Raw genomic sequence first — 15,750 nt, forward strand, 5'->3', positions numbered from 1 at the left:
TCTTCCTCCTTCAACTCCACTTGCCAATACCCAACTTTTCAAGTCCAGTGTGGAAAACCATTTTGTACCAGATGGCGAGTCCAGAGCGTCGTCAATTCTTGGCAATGTGTAGCTATCCTTTTTCGTAACGTCATTCAACTTCCGGTAGTCCACGCAAAACCTAATTTTTCCATCCTTCTTCTTCACAAGTAATACCGGTGAGCTCCATGGACCAGCTGATGGTTCGATGACGCCGCTGTCGCTCATTTCTTTTATGATTTGACTCACAACTTCCCGCTTCGCCAGTGGAACACTACATGGTGCTTGACGGATCGGCCTCGCATCTCCAGTGTCAATTTCATGTTTCACAGCATTGGTGCGGCTTGGTTTGGAACCATCCTGGTCAAATATGTTCGCGTAATTTAGGAGCAGTTGCTTTGCCTTACTCTGATAGGCTTCCTCTAGCCCCTCCGTCCATGCCGTGATGTCATTTGAAAGATTAGTATTACTATATGAAACATGTTCCTGGAGCTGTGCACAGTTAATAACTACTTCGGCCTCTTAGCATCTTCCCCAAATAGCTCCTTTGGTCAAATTGAATGGTGTTTTGAACTCATTGAGTACTCTTACCGGAATACATCTATCTTTTTTTGTCATAGCCATGGTTTTTCCTACAAGTATGTTCAGTGCTGATTTATTTGCTGCTTCGACAACCCACATGACACACAAATCAATATAGAGACAAAATGTCTCAATTGTGTTGTTAGTGCAGAAATGAGAAAAACTGAATTAAACATGAAAACAAATACCAGCAGAATGGCCTAGTGGTTAAAGGTTACTGCAGTTTCACCATGTGATTCACGGTTCGAATCCCGGTGAAACCTTTGATAACATTAAAAATTGCCTGATGATGATTACGTTGGCGGTTTTCGAAATGGATCCATCGCAATATGCCCGTAAATGTTTCTTTCTTCTCAGTTTCTCTTAGAAAAAATAATAATTGAAATTCAATTATTATAAGCCGGTGTTAAGCTTATGAGTTCTTAGATATAATTATAAACTGAACACACCATTAAACAAACATACATAAATATGTACAACTGAGCCCGAGTTTACAAAGCTTCTTATTCGCAACGAAGAAGAACTTTACAAAAACAAATCTACATGGCACACAAATCAATATAGAGACAAAAAGTTTTCAATTGTGTTGTTAGTATAGAAATGAGAAAAACTGAATTAAGCATGAAAACAAATACCAACAGGATGGCTTAGTGGTTAAAGGCTACTGCAGTTTCACCATGTGATTCACGGTTCGAATCCCGGTGAAACCTTTGATAACATTACAAAATTTCCTGATGATGATTACGTTGGTGGTTTTCGAAATGGGTCCATCGCAATATGCCAGTAAATGTTTCTTTCTTTTCAGTTTCTTTTAGAAAACATAATAATTGAAATTTAATTATTATAAGCTGGTGTTAAGCTCATGAATTCTTAAATATAAGTATAAACTTCACACCATTAAACAAACATACATAAACCCACAATTTGTTTGTCCCACAATCTCCATCAATCTTTGCTGAGATGGCTGCTTCTGATTTTGGTGGTATTTGCTGACTCTCTTCCACCAGCACTCGTTTGCTGCTGTAGCCTCTCTTGTAGCCGAAATTAAGTGGCACATCCATGTTCTTATATCGCATCGTCTTGCTTTGCATATCGATTTTGATGCCTTGGTTGATTAAGAAGTCCACTCCAATTATGATTTCATCAACAATACCTGCCACTATAAAATTGTGTAATACCGTGACATTCCCAATTTCTACTTCACATTCTACTTCTCGAATTACCTGGTTGTCCTCTGCCGTGGCTGTACGTAATCTTGCTCCAAGCAATGGTCTTATCTCTTTGTTGACTAAATCTGATCGAATGATGGAATGGGATGCACCCGTATCTACAGTCAGTAACCGTTCCTTTCCATCCACATGTCCTCCGACAGTAAGATTGCTTGACCTTCTTCCAATTTGCGAGATAGAGATTATGGGGAATTCAATTGAGGGAGCAAGCTGTCGCCCCTTGCGGCTGACTTGCTTTAGTTTAACGATTGAGTGGTCTTGGAGATTTGCTCATCTCCTTCTGCTCTGCGTTTACGACCACCCACTTTGTTGGAACTGTTAGGATTGGTACTGCAATAACGTGCAATGTGCCCTGGCTTCCCACATTTAAAGCATTTGACGGCACCATCGTTTTTCTGCTGCGTTCCGTTTAATGCTTCCAAAATTGTGTCTACCCAGTCTGGCCTTTCCACTTCCACGCGATGAGCTTTGTATGCAGGCTTACTCAAAAGTGACGCCGTTTCCTGAGTCAGTGCGTGGGATACCGTTTCAGCAAATGTTAGTTTTGGTTTCGCATATGTAGCCCGCTTCGTTTCCACATCTCGTATGCCATTTATGAAGCTCTGGATTTTTACCCTTTCAGTGTTTTCCACGGGTGCGCCCGCATTTGCAAGCTGAGCCAATCATTCAATATCTGAAGCAAACTCCTGCAATGTCTCATTTGCGTTTTGGTAGCGGTTTTGCAACTCAGTTTGGAATATCTGTTTTCTATGCTCGCTTCCATAACGTCGTTCTACAGCAGCCATCAATGCGTCATAACTGTTCCGTTCGTACTCTGGAATTGTCTGTAAGATTTCGGTACCTGGTCCTTTCAATGCTACGAAGTGTGCAGCAACTTTATCTTTACTGCCGCGGCCTTCTCATACTGTAGCTTAAAGGCCTGGAAAGGAACAGAACCATCAAAGGATGGCGTTTTTACCTTTGTATAGCTTGCTGAAACAGCTGGGCGATTTAGTTGTAACTGCTCCATACGACCTTTTAAATCATCTAATTCTGCCTGAAATTGAGCCATTTTTGCATCCTGCCCTTCCAGTTTTGATGATACCTGTTCCAAAATTTCTGCCGACATTTCAGATATACGTGCCTCTTGCGCTTCCAATTGAGATGCCATATATGTCTTTTGGTCTTCCAGTTGAGATGACACTTGCGAAGTCATTTCTGAAATACGTGCCTCCTGTGATTCGAGTTGGGATACCATATATGTCTTCTGCTCTTCCAGTTGGGATGCCATATATGTCTTCTGTTCTTCCCATTGCGATGTTATACAGGTTTCTTGCGATACCAGTTGGGATGCCATATCGGTTGATATTTGTGACGACATTTCCGAAATGCGCGTTTCCTGTGCTTCAATCTTCGATGTTATTTCTGACGACATTTCTTTTACTGTCGATGTTTTTGCAGATATTGCAGTCAAAATCATGTTCAAGTCTGTGCTCGTAACTGTCTGCGATGCTTCGTTTTTCTCTTCAATTTTTGTTGTTGTCTCGTCCCCATCAGGATAAAAGACATACTCCATCATATCAATTCCTTCTGCTTCCATTGCCTCTCGTAGCTGTGCCTGAAGTTCGAGTTTAACGCCGCTTGTATTCAATCCACGGCTCTCCAACTCCTTCTTCAATTGCTGGATGTTTAGGCCCGAAGCCTAAATTCTTCTTAATTTGCGCCACCCTAATAGCACCACTTTATCGACCCCTAGTTCGCCCACCTGCATGTATATGTGTACATAGATAGGGTTATGTTGTCCGTATACATACACATGTATGCCGGTACAACTATGTGGGGAAGCTTCCCCTTAAAACCGGAGACTTTTTCCGCGGTTCAACGGTTGTCCTCGACAAGGCAACCGTCTACTTTTCCAGCGATCGTTGAGCGAACTACAACACCGTCCGAGGAGCCCCGCCACATTTTATAACAAAAAGGTAATTATTGTTCAAATTTAATTTTGCACTATAATAAAGAAATTATTATAACGAGGAATATATCTCGCCTCTTTTTTTCTTTTCATTTAAATTTAAACCAAACGCAATTGTGGTGCCTCCACTCCCGTGCCGAGTTTGCGACACACCACAATTGTTCATGGTCCTTCTCCCCGAAAAAGGAACCACCGCCTATATAAAGTACAGTCCACGTTACATATCCTGCATCTTTGGATGATCACATTCACTTCTTGGTGATATCAACAATTTTCGAACAAATCTTCCCACATACACTCAACATTTTGGTATAAATCGTGGTGGTATTCTTCAACCGTTTGGTGATATACACAACCCACACACTTCTTCGTTATACCGGCTTTTTACTCGTTTGGTGATATATTTTTGGTGGTATTTATACAGTTTTCTTGGTACACAACCTGGGAATTTACAAGCCGCATCAAACAACAAGCAAACCAACTCCAAACTTCACGCAGCTGCTAAGTAAGTTTATATATTTCTTGCCACAATTTTTTTTTTTTTGGTTATAAAAATAAATATTCTGAGTGCCACACGCGTAAGTGATTAAATTTAACCGCGAAAAGTGTAAAAAACTATTCCGTGTCGAAAAGTAAAAAGTGCAAACGCGAAATACTAACGTGGTCAAATTCTTTGTGACTATCTGGTCTGTCCCCCCACCAGCGGTAAGGCTCACCGGACACAGCACAAGGAAGAGGTGCACATAACCTCACCTCCATATAAAAATTTCTCACGCCATTTCGATTGTGGCAATTTTACATTATTCCTTTGTTTCACTTTAATTTGCACTAATTCGATAAATTTTTGTCACACAGTCACTTTTCGCACAAGAGTTTTATAAAATTTTTACACTTTTCGTCGAGTTTTTATATCAACGCGCGCACTTATTTTTTATAATAAAATTGAACGCTCAAGTGGCGAGTGGCCCCCTTTGCTTCGCACAATACGCATTGGAGTTGCTCCCCCCTGCTCCCTGTCTTACGGCACAAAATAATTTGCAAATAAATTAATACATACACCGATACATACATACATATAATTTTACGTGCGGGTGGCGAGTAAGCCACATTGTTGTGTTTTATTTTTATCGTGGGAAAACCAGACGAATCGGCCAAGTCTGACCCTTATAATTTAATAGCCAGATCAATATATACATATATATATAATTTGCGTGCGGTTGGCGAGTAGGTTACACCATTGCCTATTCTTCCCTTGAAAAAAAAAAAATATCAGACGAGTCGGCCAAGTCTGAAATAACTAAATAAAAGCGATCTTTTAAAACACTGTCTCCATTTTTTTGTTAAAAGGATTAATTTGTTTTTAGTTTGGTAGGGATAATTTGTTGAGAAAATGGAAAATTATATCCAATCAGCTGAGTTAATCTCAGAGTTTGAACAGCAGTACAGCCTTATTCCAGAGGAAAGTCATAATAAGCACACTCTTGCGATACAGCAAGAAGAGTTGCGTGCCTTATGGAAGAAGGTTAAGTCTGTGTTTGACTCACTGATGGGATCAGAAGATGTCGACGCAAATGATGTGTTGGCCATCAGGAAAAAACATATGTCTACCTACGCAATATATATGCGAGGCTTATCCACAACATCTGCTGAGGCAGAGAAATTTAAAAAAGTAGAAAATAGCGCTATCTCTGAGCAAGCACCCCCAGCCGCACCTCGCGGGCATAAGATCCGCCTCCCTCCTTGCGACACGGAGATTTTCAAAGGTGACTATTTATCATGGCCAACCTTTCGCGATCTGTTTACGGCCATATACATAAATAATTCCGACCTACAGGGGGTGGAAAAACTGTTCCATCTGAACAACAAGACACAGGGCGAGGCCAAGGATATTGTAAAAAAATGCCCTCTGACAAATGATGGATTCGATATGGCCTGGAAAAACCTGTGCGAAAGGTATGAAAACAAGCGTATATTAGTCAACACGCAATTGCAAATTCTTTTTAATTTAAAGAAGGTAGAGAGTGAGTGTGGGAGCGCGTTAAAGAAACTACATAGCGATATAAACAATTGTCTATCGTCCCTCAAGTGTCACAAAATCGACACATCCAATTGGGATGCAATACTAACATATTTGTGTTCGACAAAGTTACCGGAAAGTACCCTGGCTCTATGGGAACAAAGCATAGACCACAAAATGGACATATCTAAATGGGAAGATATGGACAAATTTCTATCAAATAGGTTTCAGACACTGGAAACAGTGTCTAGCTTCACTGGCACTAACGCCCAAAAGGGACAAAAGCCATCAAATACTCGGCATACAACCGAAACCCCCATAAAAAGACTTGGTGCCTTCCAAACGAAGGTATCAAAACCTACCTCAAAATCAACTTCAAGGGTTTTTTGTAAAATGTGCAAAGCTGAACACAGGTTACGGAATTGTCCCCGATTCTGTGATCTGACCCCAGTGGAGAAAATCAACTTCATCAAATCCACGGGGGGATGCCTGAACTGCTTATCCCCAGGAAAAACAGTGACGAGGTGCACCAGTTCGTACAACTGTGCCAAATGCCACTCTCGTCACCACACGCTCCTGCATGCGGATACAGTTCAGCAACCTACGAGGCGCAATCGATTCAAAGACGCGGATAATATCCCGTCGACTTCAGCACAAGCACAAAGAAGACAGGAATCGGGGCAACCAAATTCTTCTGCGAACCAGAATGTAAAATCCTGTCATGCTAATTCGAGCACAGGCGTGCTATTAGGAACTGCTCGCGTACACATTCATCATAATGGTACCGACTTCTCCGCGCGGGCATTAATTGATTCAGGGTCTGAATGCTCTTTCATGACAGAAAGACTAAAACGCAGAATCAATTTGCCGGCAAGGAAAATGCATGCCCAAGTTTCAGGCATCACCAACGCAGTATCTGCTCAAGTAAAAGAGGCATCCACCATCGAGCTACGTTCACCAGAGGACCCATGCTTTAGCTTGACTACTCCTGTTCTAATTTTAGCCAAATTAACTGGGAATCTGCCATCCTGCCATATCGAAACAATGACGATGCAGGCGTTCCCAGACTTAGTTTTGGCAGACAAGAGGTTCTACGTCAATGAAGATGTAGACCTCATACTTGGGGGCGATATATATCCCCAAATTATACTAAGCGGTCTAAAAAAGAATGTACTTAATACACTTCTGGCCCAAGAGACAGTGTTCGGTTGGATACTAACCGGTCGTATTGAAACACCGAATCCAACGAAGAGCATTTTACAACGAGGTCGCGTTGGACAACCAACTAAAAGCCTTTTGGGAGTTGGAAAATGTACCGAAAATTAAAAGCCCTAGCGACGATGACAGATATTGTGAAAAATTATATAGAGAAACCACAAAGAGAAATGAGGATGGAAGATATGTCGTTTCACTCCCATTTAGACAGGAATACCCGGAAGAACGAAAATTAGCAGGGTCCCTTAAACGCGCATGCTCGTAATTCTATCGAAATGAAACGCGGTTAACGAAAAATCCGGAGTTAGGGAATGAATACATAAGGGTACTTTCAGAATACCAGACGCTCGGACATATGCACAAAATTAAGGGCACAGTCGCAGCAAATGACCCTGATAATTATTTCCTGCCCCATCACGCCGTGGTAAAGGCGGAAAGCACAACTACTAAAGTCCGGGTCGTTTTCAACGCTTCAAGTCCGACTGCTAATGGTACAAGTCTGAACGACGTTTTGCTCCCAGGCCCGGTACTCCAAGCAGATCTCCCGACTCTCATCATTCGTTGGAGACTTTATCGGTACGTCTTCAACAGTGATATAGAGAAAATGTATAGGCAGATTTGGATGAACGATAATCATACCAAATTTCAACGAATTATTTTTCGAAAAGACATGAACGAACCAATAGGACTCTACGAATTAAAAACGGTAACTTTCGGAGTTAATTGTGCCCCTTATCTTGCTATAAGGACGCTGTTACACTTGGCTGACGATGTACAAAGTTCCCATCCCACAGATTCAAACATACTCCGGGAATGTATGTATGTAGATGACATCCTCGCAGGAGGACACAACCTCACCTCCACCATTATGGCAAGAAACGAAATTCGACAGGTTTTACATTCGGCAGGGTTCCCATTACGAAAGTGGACATCAAACTCGGAGGAGGTTCTCAAAGACATCCCGAAATCGGATCTGCTCAGCGAGGACTTCTTAGCCTTTGAAGACACCAGCACAGTGAAAGCATTAGGTATAAGGTGGAACGCACATGCTGACTTATTTTATTTCAAAGCGGGATCACTAGACAACCCTAACATGCCAACAAAAAGAGAGATCCTGTCAGTTATTGCCAAACTCTTTGACCCGTTAGGGTGGCTTGCCCCAATGGTCATAGTGGCAAAAATAATTATGCAAAACATTTGGTTAGAAGGCACAGGGTGGGACGAGCCAGTCTCACCAACGACATTGGAGCGGTGGAACACCTTCACCCAAGATTACCCGGAAATAGATAGGATTCGAATACCACGTTGGGTACAATTCTCACCAGAAGACGAGGTTGAAATCCACGGCTTCTGTGACGCGTCGGAGAAAGCATATGCAGCAGCCGTGTACATGCGCGTCAAAAAGGAGAATGTTTATACACACCTACTTATGGCAAAAACCAGAGTCGCACCAGTGAAGACAATCTCCCTCCCACGTCTGGAACTTTGCGGTGCAGTATTGCTCGCAGAGATGATTGACTCAATCTGTAGGAGCGTCAAATTAGGACCCATCACCATTCATCTATGGACTGATTCCAGCATTGTCCTCGCATGGCTACGGAAACCGCCTTGTTCCTGGTCAACCTTCGTCGCACACCGCATCACGAAGATCATCGACATGGTCGGAAGCAAGGACTGGCTACATGTGGATTCAGAATCAAATCCAGCGGATTTAGGAAGCAGAGGCCTACCAGCGGGTGAATTAGTCAACAACTCGTTGTGGTGGCGGACCATCTTGGTTACAAGAGGACAAGATCCAATGGCCAGTACAGGAAACGGACTACCATACATCATATGAGGAGAAGAAAGTGAAAGCACAGTCGTATGCCGTCACACAGGCTGAACAAGAAGATATACTCGATCGTTTTTCAGACTTGCCACGAGCTCTAAGAGTCCTATCCTACGTTAGTAGATTTATAAAAAGAACGCATCCTAAAACAAAAACGGTATGCCACGAAAAGTCGAGCACAATCTCAGCCGATGAGATTAAGGCAACGACTCATCACTAATAAAAGTATGTCAGAAAATATCCTACGGTACAGAAAACTTGCAATTAAAAAATAGGGAACCTATTGATCGGAAAAGTTAAATCCTGTCACTCAACCCATACATCGACAAAGATGATATTATCAGAACAGGGGGGCGTCTAGGGGCCTCAAAAGACATGTCGTACAACGAGCGTCATCCGATCATCTTGCCTTACAATTGCAAGCTGTCTCGCCTTGCAGTCATGATGATTCATCATGATTCCCTTCATGGCGAGAACCAACTTATGCTCCGCCTTATTCGAACCCAGTATTGGATTCCGAAGGTCAAGACAATGATCAGAGCCATCATCCACAATTGCAAAACCTGCATTCTTCACAGGAAGCAGGCGCAGTCCCAACTTATGGGTACCCTTCCCTGCGAACGTACTACTTTTACTCGCGCGTTCACCAATACCGGGGTAGATTTCGCGGGGCCTTTCGACATAAAAAGCTACCGCGGTAGCTACGTATGCCTATTTGTTTGTTTCTCCACTAAGGCCATCCACCTAGAGGCCACTAGTGACCTGAGCACCCCATGCTTCCTCGCAGCTTTTTCGCGTTTTATCGCGAGAAGAGGATGTCCAAAAAACATCTACTCCGACAATGGTACGAATTTTGTCGGAGCTTCCCGATCTCTACGATCGGAATTCAAAGCCTTCCTGGCAGAAAGCCGAGACAAAACAGTCTCCAAGTATAGCCATCAAGCATTAACTTGGCATTTTATCCCCGCCGGCGCTCCGCATATGGGCGGCCTGTGGGAAGCGGGAGTGAAGAGCTTCAAAAGCCACTTCAAAAAGGTCGCTTCTCTCCATAAATATACCATGGAGGAGTTCCAAACCCTTTTGTGCCGGATCGAGGCATGCCTAAATTCGCGGCCTCTCAGCCCGGCGTCCAATGACCCAACGGACCTGGAGCCACTAACCCCAGGACATTTCCTCACGGGCAGCCATCTTCTGGCGCCGCCAGAACCGGATGCGAACGAAAGCCCTGCCTCCATGCTAAATAGATGCAGAAGCTCAAGGCCCTCCATCAAACCTTCTGCCGGCGATGGAAAACCGAATATTTATCCGAACTCCAAAAACGTGTGAAGTGGAAGCATCCCAAGGAAAATATAAAAGTGGGAGATCTCGCTGTCCTCAAAGAGGACAATTTATCTCCCAACGAATGGAGGTTAGGTAGAGTCGTCAACGTACACCCCGGCGAAGATAACCGAGTACGTGTAGTCGACCTCATAACCGAGAAGGGTCAAGTCAGACGACCTTTGGTCAAACTGATCCTTCTTCCCATGGAGACAGACTGTGAGAGGACTACGAGCTCCTCTTAACAATCCCTCCGCTCTTCCACATACCTCCTTAAAAAAAAAAAAAAATCAATAAAAATCAACCTCGTCTTTACATTTTCCAAAAATCAACCCCAGCCCTCGTTCCCCCGGAACGAGGCCAACCAATAACCTAACGCAGACCCGCTATCTGCCAAAGAACATAAAGGCCTTCGGCCTATTTTATTTACAATTTTCAAGAACCAACCCCAATTCACTCGTTATCCCATAACGAGGACAACAGAAAAGCCGACCGCAGAAGGGCGAACCGATCTGCCACAGAAAACGGAGGCATGCTCCGGCCCATTAAAATTTTAACTTTCAAAAAATTTGCTGGAGTCAAACCCTAAATTTACTCGCTCACCCCGAGCGAGGACACCAGAGCCCTAATGCAGACTCACGGTCTGCCACAGAACTCCTTATAAATAAATACTTCCGTTATTTATCTATCCAAATTTAGAAGGTCAAGAACGGTATTTTACTCGTAAAAGGAATTGATCGCGTCTTATTCTAATTAGATGATTTAGCATGGCCTTATGAACAAAAGGTTTTGTCGTAATTGAACCGTTACTTGCTCTAATTTTGCTTCAAAACATGACTAAATATGAAGAATTCACAGTGTACGGGGACTAAATTCAAACTTCTTGTTTAGAAAACTTGAAAAATAGCTTAGAAATTATAGGGGATACATATAACATTTATGAAATTCCACATAATTACCAAAGGTTATTACAGAAAGCAGAAACACATATTTTAAAAATTGCTGGAGTCATATGTGAGTTAAAAGAAAAGTCTCCTGCAAATAATTGGCACCATGATATAACATGCCTGGAGCGTTTACTTTTAACATTTAGCAGATCAAAAATAGTTTTTCTATGCGCGATATTCGCCTGATATGCTTATGCGACATATGAGTCATTTATGACTCTTACAGGACTCACATCTGCACAAATCGTTTTAAAGAAATTAAATTGGATTTTGAACTCGTTAACAGAAACAGTTAAATTTATATTTTGACTAGTAAAAATATATTAGACCAGTAACTAAAGATTTAAAACCGTCTAAATTTGTATTTTCAAAGAGCTAAATTTTGAACAAAAGTTTCCAAAGTGCAATTTCCGGCATAACTTTGTGTACTAAACGCGCCCATCATCTCTTTACTCTATTTATAAATTAGACTTGATTCATTGTTTCGTGTGATAAATTTTTGCAAATACAATTCTCTCATGACACAACAGCAAGCAAAATTGCATTACATAAAATCTATTATTAAACAAAGAGAACTGGGTTGTGGTAGATTTGGCAATGAGTGGCGTAAAAATGGCACACAAAGCTTCAAATCAGATGGGTTCCATAGGTTAAGAGTGCGTCGTAAACCGTCAGCGGTTTAAGTAAGGGGCCTAGGATGTCCTCGTAAGGCAGTGCTTAAAAGCGGGAGAGCTGCTGATATGGTCATCCTATTTCCGGTTGCAACCAAACACGAAGTTGTGCTGCAGTTCCCTTTTTTTACGACAACTAAATTAGCCTGCCTTCACTATCTAGTGACGAGAATCCCTTTCGCTGAACCATTTCCAACCAACTTTTTTATGAACAATATTTCGCATTCTTACTGGCCAAATTTTAAAGCCACACTCCAAAAGGAAAAATAAACACAAAAAAATTACTCACCGTCAATCCAACTCATCAGTATCCAATCGATGCGGCTCGTGTACGCATAAGTCATGCAACAGATGTTAACATCTACCTTTCCATCATATTGGCCTCCGTCCATTGCTATATTATCAGTGTTTTGCCTGTTTTTCGATTTGTTTATATTACCGACACAACCATCTAATAGGGGATTTGTAATGCTCATATTATGGCACAAACTTCTTTATATGTACCCTATATTATAAGTCATACCTTTAATTCCTCATAACATATCCTACTTCAAAGGGACGGAACTCTTGGTGCTTTCTGATTGTGAACTCATACCTTTGTTCGCTGGTATCCGGTCCTCCTATTCCTTCATAAGATGTGGTGCGAATATGGTAGCTAAATTTTCTGGTGTCATTTTATTTCATACGCAGCTACAGCATGTAAAATTTTAATGATATGTTAGTAATTGTCGATTATCGTCAGGCAACAACAACAATACCAATTGGACTGAACTAAGTAAGGGTTGTTCACGTTTGCTACGTTCCGGATTTGGAGGACGTGTTAACGTCCCTGTACTGCTGCTACTACAAGAGCCGGAGCTTAGGCACAGTGGTGGTATTTGCGGATGCGCTGAATAGTGTGCATTGGTAAGAAATGGCTCCGACAAATCGGCTAGATAACCTTTAAATCCAGTGCACAGTCGTGTGCCGAATAGCCACCACCTTCCAAATCGAGTGGTTTTGTCATTTTGTATATGTTGCCGTAGCCCGTTTTGCCTAGAAGCCGATCCCGTCTTCCGAAATAGGCCCTCCTGTATGAAATTTTTTTTCTTGCATTAAAATGCTTTATTTCCTCTAGGTGCATCAAAAACCCGGCATTAATTTGTTGATGCAGTGTTTCAACAGGACTATCGTCTGCGCTTAGTGACCCCTTCGATGATGAGCTCGCACAGCCCGTTGCAGCGGCATGTTTTTGCCTTTTAGGCAAACGACTCCATTTCTTCAGCTTGCCTTCCTCTTCATATTCGATTTCATGACAGGGTAAATCACAGTCATCCGTGTTTAAATCTAGCGCGAAAGAAAGATGCATGCGCACCAATGATTTGAATTTCTCATAATTCAATTTTCGCATATGCGCCGCTATTTCTGTATCGGATAGCCTATTCAAATTAATAAAATCCAAATCCATTATGTCCGACGGACGGCAGCTGTGCTTGCGAGGGGCTACATACAAATATACAAGGTAAGTATGAGCACCGCCCTTGGTCGGTGTTGTTTCGCACCAATAAAAAGCGTAAGCAAATTTCTCACGATCTTTATTGCAAAAATTCGTCACTCGACGCGTTAGCTGTCAGAGACTTTTAAGGTTCTCATTTTTATCGTAATTCACTTAAACTTGTGAAAATAATTTCCGAGCTTCAGAAAAAGTGAATCAATTAAAGCGAGCGCAGAATATTCCCAAGAACCGCTGACATTTGAAAATGTCTCCCCTCTTTCAAAGCGCCCTTTTTGACCATTGCCGTGAATGCGAGAAAATCGGCAGATACACCGGGTGCTAGCGGAACCAAGGGAAGGAGGGAGTGATGACCCGTGTCATCAAGAAATACCTTTGATATGGCATATCCAACTACATATTTTCGAAGGCAATATCGCCTGGTAGCAGCGTAGCAGAATGGTTCGTGGGGTCGACCGTACACAAATTAGCCAAGTTTTGTTTACCCGTAACATTGTTAGGTAGTACGGGGAAGGCACTGGCAAAAGGTGATGTGGATTCCTCCATCAATGCCACAACGAATACCATTAAACGCCGGACAATGTCTGCATTCGTTTGTATAACAATCGGAGTCTGTTTATTATCATTTCCCGAATCATCAACTGATTCAATTTTAAATGAGCGAGAGGTGGATGTTCGTTGACGGACGCGCGGTGAAGAAATTGGTTGAATTCGTGGGGTGAGTGTCGATGGCTCAGCTGGTGATTGCGAGGGTGGTGGATCGCTATCAGTTAATCCCTTTATTTGTAAAGCCTCTGCTGTACTGGTGAACGCTGGTAGGGCTTCTTGATTACATTTACTTCATCACAATACATAAATTGTATTAGATCTTTCAAATCCGAATGACTTACAACCTTCAGAAAGACAAAATCATGTTGGTTCGCCGGCATTTGGGTAAACATTTTCCGAAGATAGGGCAAACAAACTGATAATACCAATCGGTGCGCTTTAACGAATTGCCCCTCTGCCGTTAGCGTGACATCCACCAAGTCGCCACGACATAGCGACTCATGAAATCCAGCCGATAAATTGCTATTAAAATTATTCCAACACAGCGAAAATTGTTCGTCGTCCGCCATGTTGGCTGGGTGAAAAAAATAGCGTACTCGTCAGTAACGAAGATATATTGCCTTGTTCACAAATCAACAAATTGCGTGTATCCACCAGCTATTGATGAAAATTCGCAGAAAATTTCAAATTATTTATATCTACTTCATGATTTTTTCAAAAAGTTTAGGTGATGTTATATTCATTTCCTCTCAACTAAAAATTATTCGAAAATAGCGAAGCTACTACAGAATCGCCCACAAACCGTTCTCATTCGTTGTATAACAAATTTAATACAAAAGGTTTGTGGTTGTTTTTCCTGGTGGACTTACGCCCCAGGCCAGGATGTTCCGCACCAAAACCTGCAAAGAGAAAATCCATTAGTGCCTGCATCAATGGGCATCGCAAAGGTGTGACAACTGACGACGCGGCCGACGCCGCAGTTGGAGCACCCCTTTGCAATGCCGGTAACCTAAAAAAAAAAAAAAACAACAAAAAAACGAGGAAAACCCAATCAATCCTGGTGCCCAGGCCAACGTGCAGGACCGTCCCCACCATCCATGCCAGTAACCTGAAAAGAAAGAAAAAAATTAATTAATTATCAAAAAGAATATATTAAATTATCATGTAATAATTTTTACTTACGATTTTTTCGCGATGATCCCAAGCACCGTACTCCACTACGCGTAAAACGAAAAGAATGAAACAAACGGCGCCATGAATCGAACGATCCGTTTACCGTTTGCTTCAATTCAGAGAAATGTACATTTGTGCAGAGGAATGTTCATATTTTTTTTGTCTGGTATACATATACCAGTGCGCGGACTTTTTATAAAAGGAATGTTGGTAAACGAGAAATGAAAATAGCAGTAGGAATTGGTAGTTTATTTGAGTGCAAAACAGTAATTGCTACTGAATTATCATGAATTATTCATCATTTATTGTCAAGCAAATAAAGCGAATGTCAGGGAATCAACACTTGTAAAAACATGTACACAAGACAAAATCCATGTAAATTTGTACATACACGGCTTAGGCCTTAGGATACTCATTATTTCCTGAAATACACAGACAAAACATACCAAAACGTCTCACTACCACAACAATATCCCAAAATACCAAAAATACTGCCACAAAATAACCGATTTCGGCATGTTATCGTTTGCGTAAAATTTTTTTTCTTCAAATTATTCAAAAAAAAGGGCTATTTATCTCATCAAAAATTTACTTCTTGTTTAAAGTAGTTCACAAAGTTTTTCAAAATTGACTGCTTTAATCAGTATCCCCTCCTAAGATTAGTTGGTGGGCTCGGCAATTCAATACTGCAATGCAGTATACGTTTTCAGCGCGAAAATACTGAAATATTGGTAGAATCTTAGTTTTGGTAGCAGAAGTCG

The 15,750-nt window shown here is 41.8% G+C and overlaps 1 pseudogene; it reads right to left on the reverse strand.

Annotated features, from left to right (window-relative positions):
* Nucleotides 1–12,334: 12,334 nt before the first annotated feature.
* On the reverse strand, nucleotides 12,335–13,222 carry LOC137236291 (uncharacterized; annotated as a pseudogene).
* Between the last annotated feature and the right edge of the window lie 2,528 nt (nucleotides 13,223–15,750).

Source organism: Eurosta solidaginis, unplaced genomic scaffold (genome assembly GCF_040869045.1).
Source record: "Eurosta solidaginis isolate ZX-2024a unplaced genomic scaffold, ASM4086904v1 ctg00001688.1, whole genome shotgun sequence".
Lineage (NCBI taxonomy): Eukaryota > Metazoa > Arthropoda > Insecta > Diptera > Tephritidae > Eurosta > Eurosta solidaginis.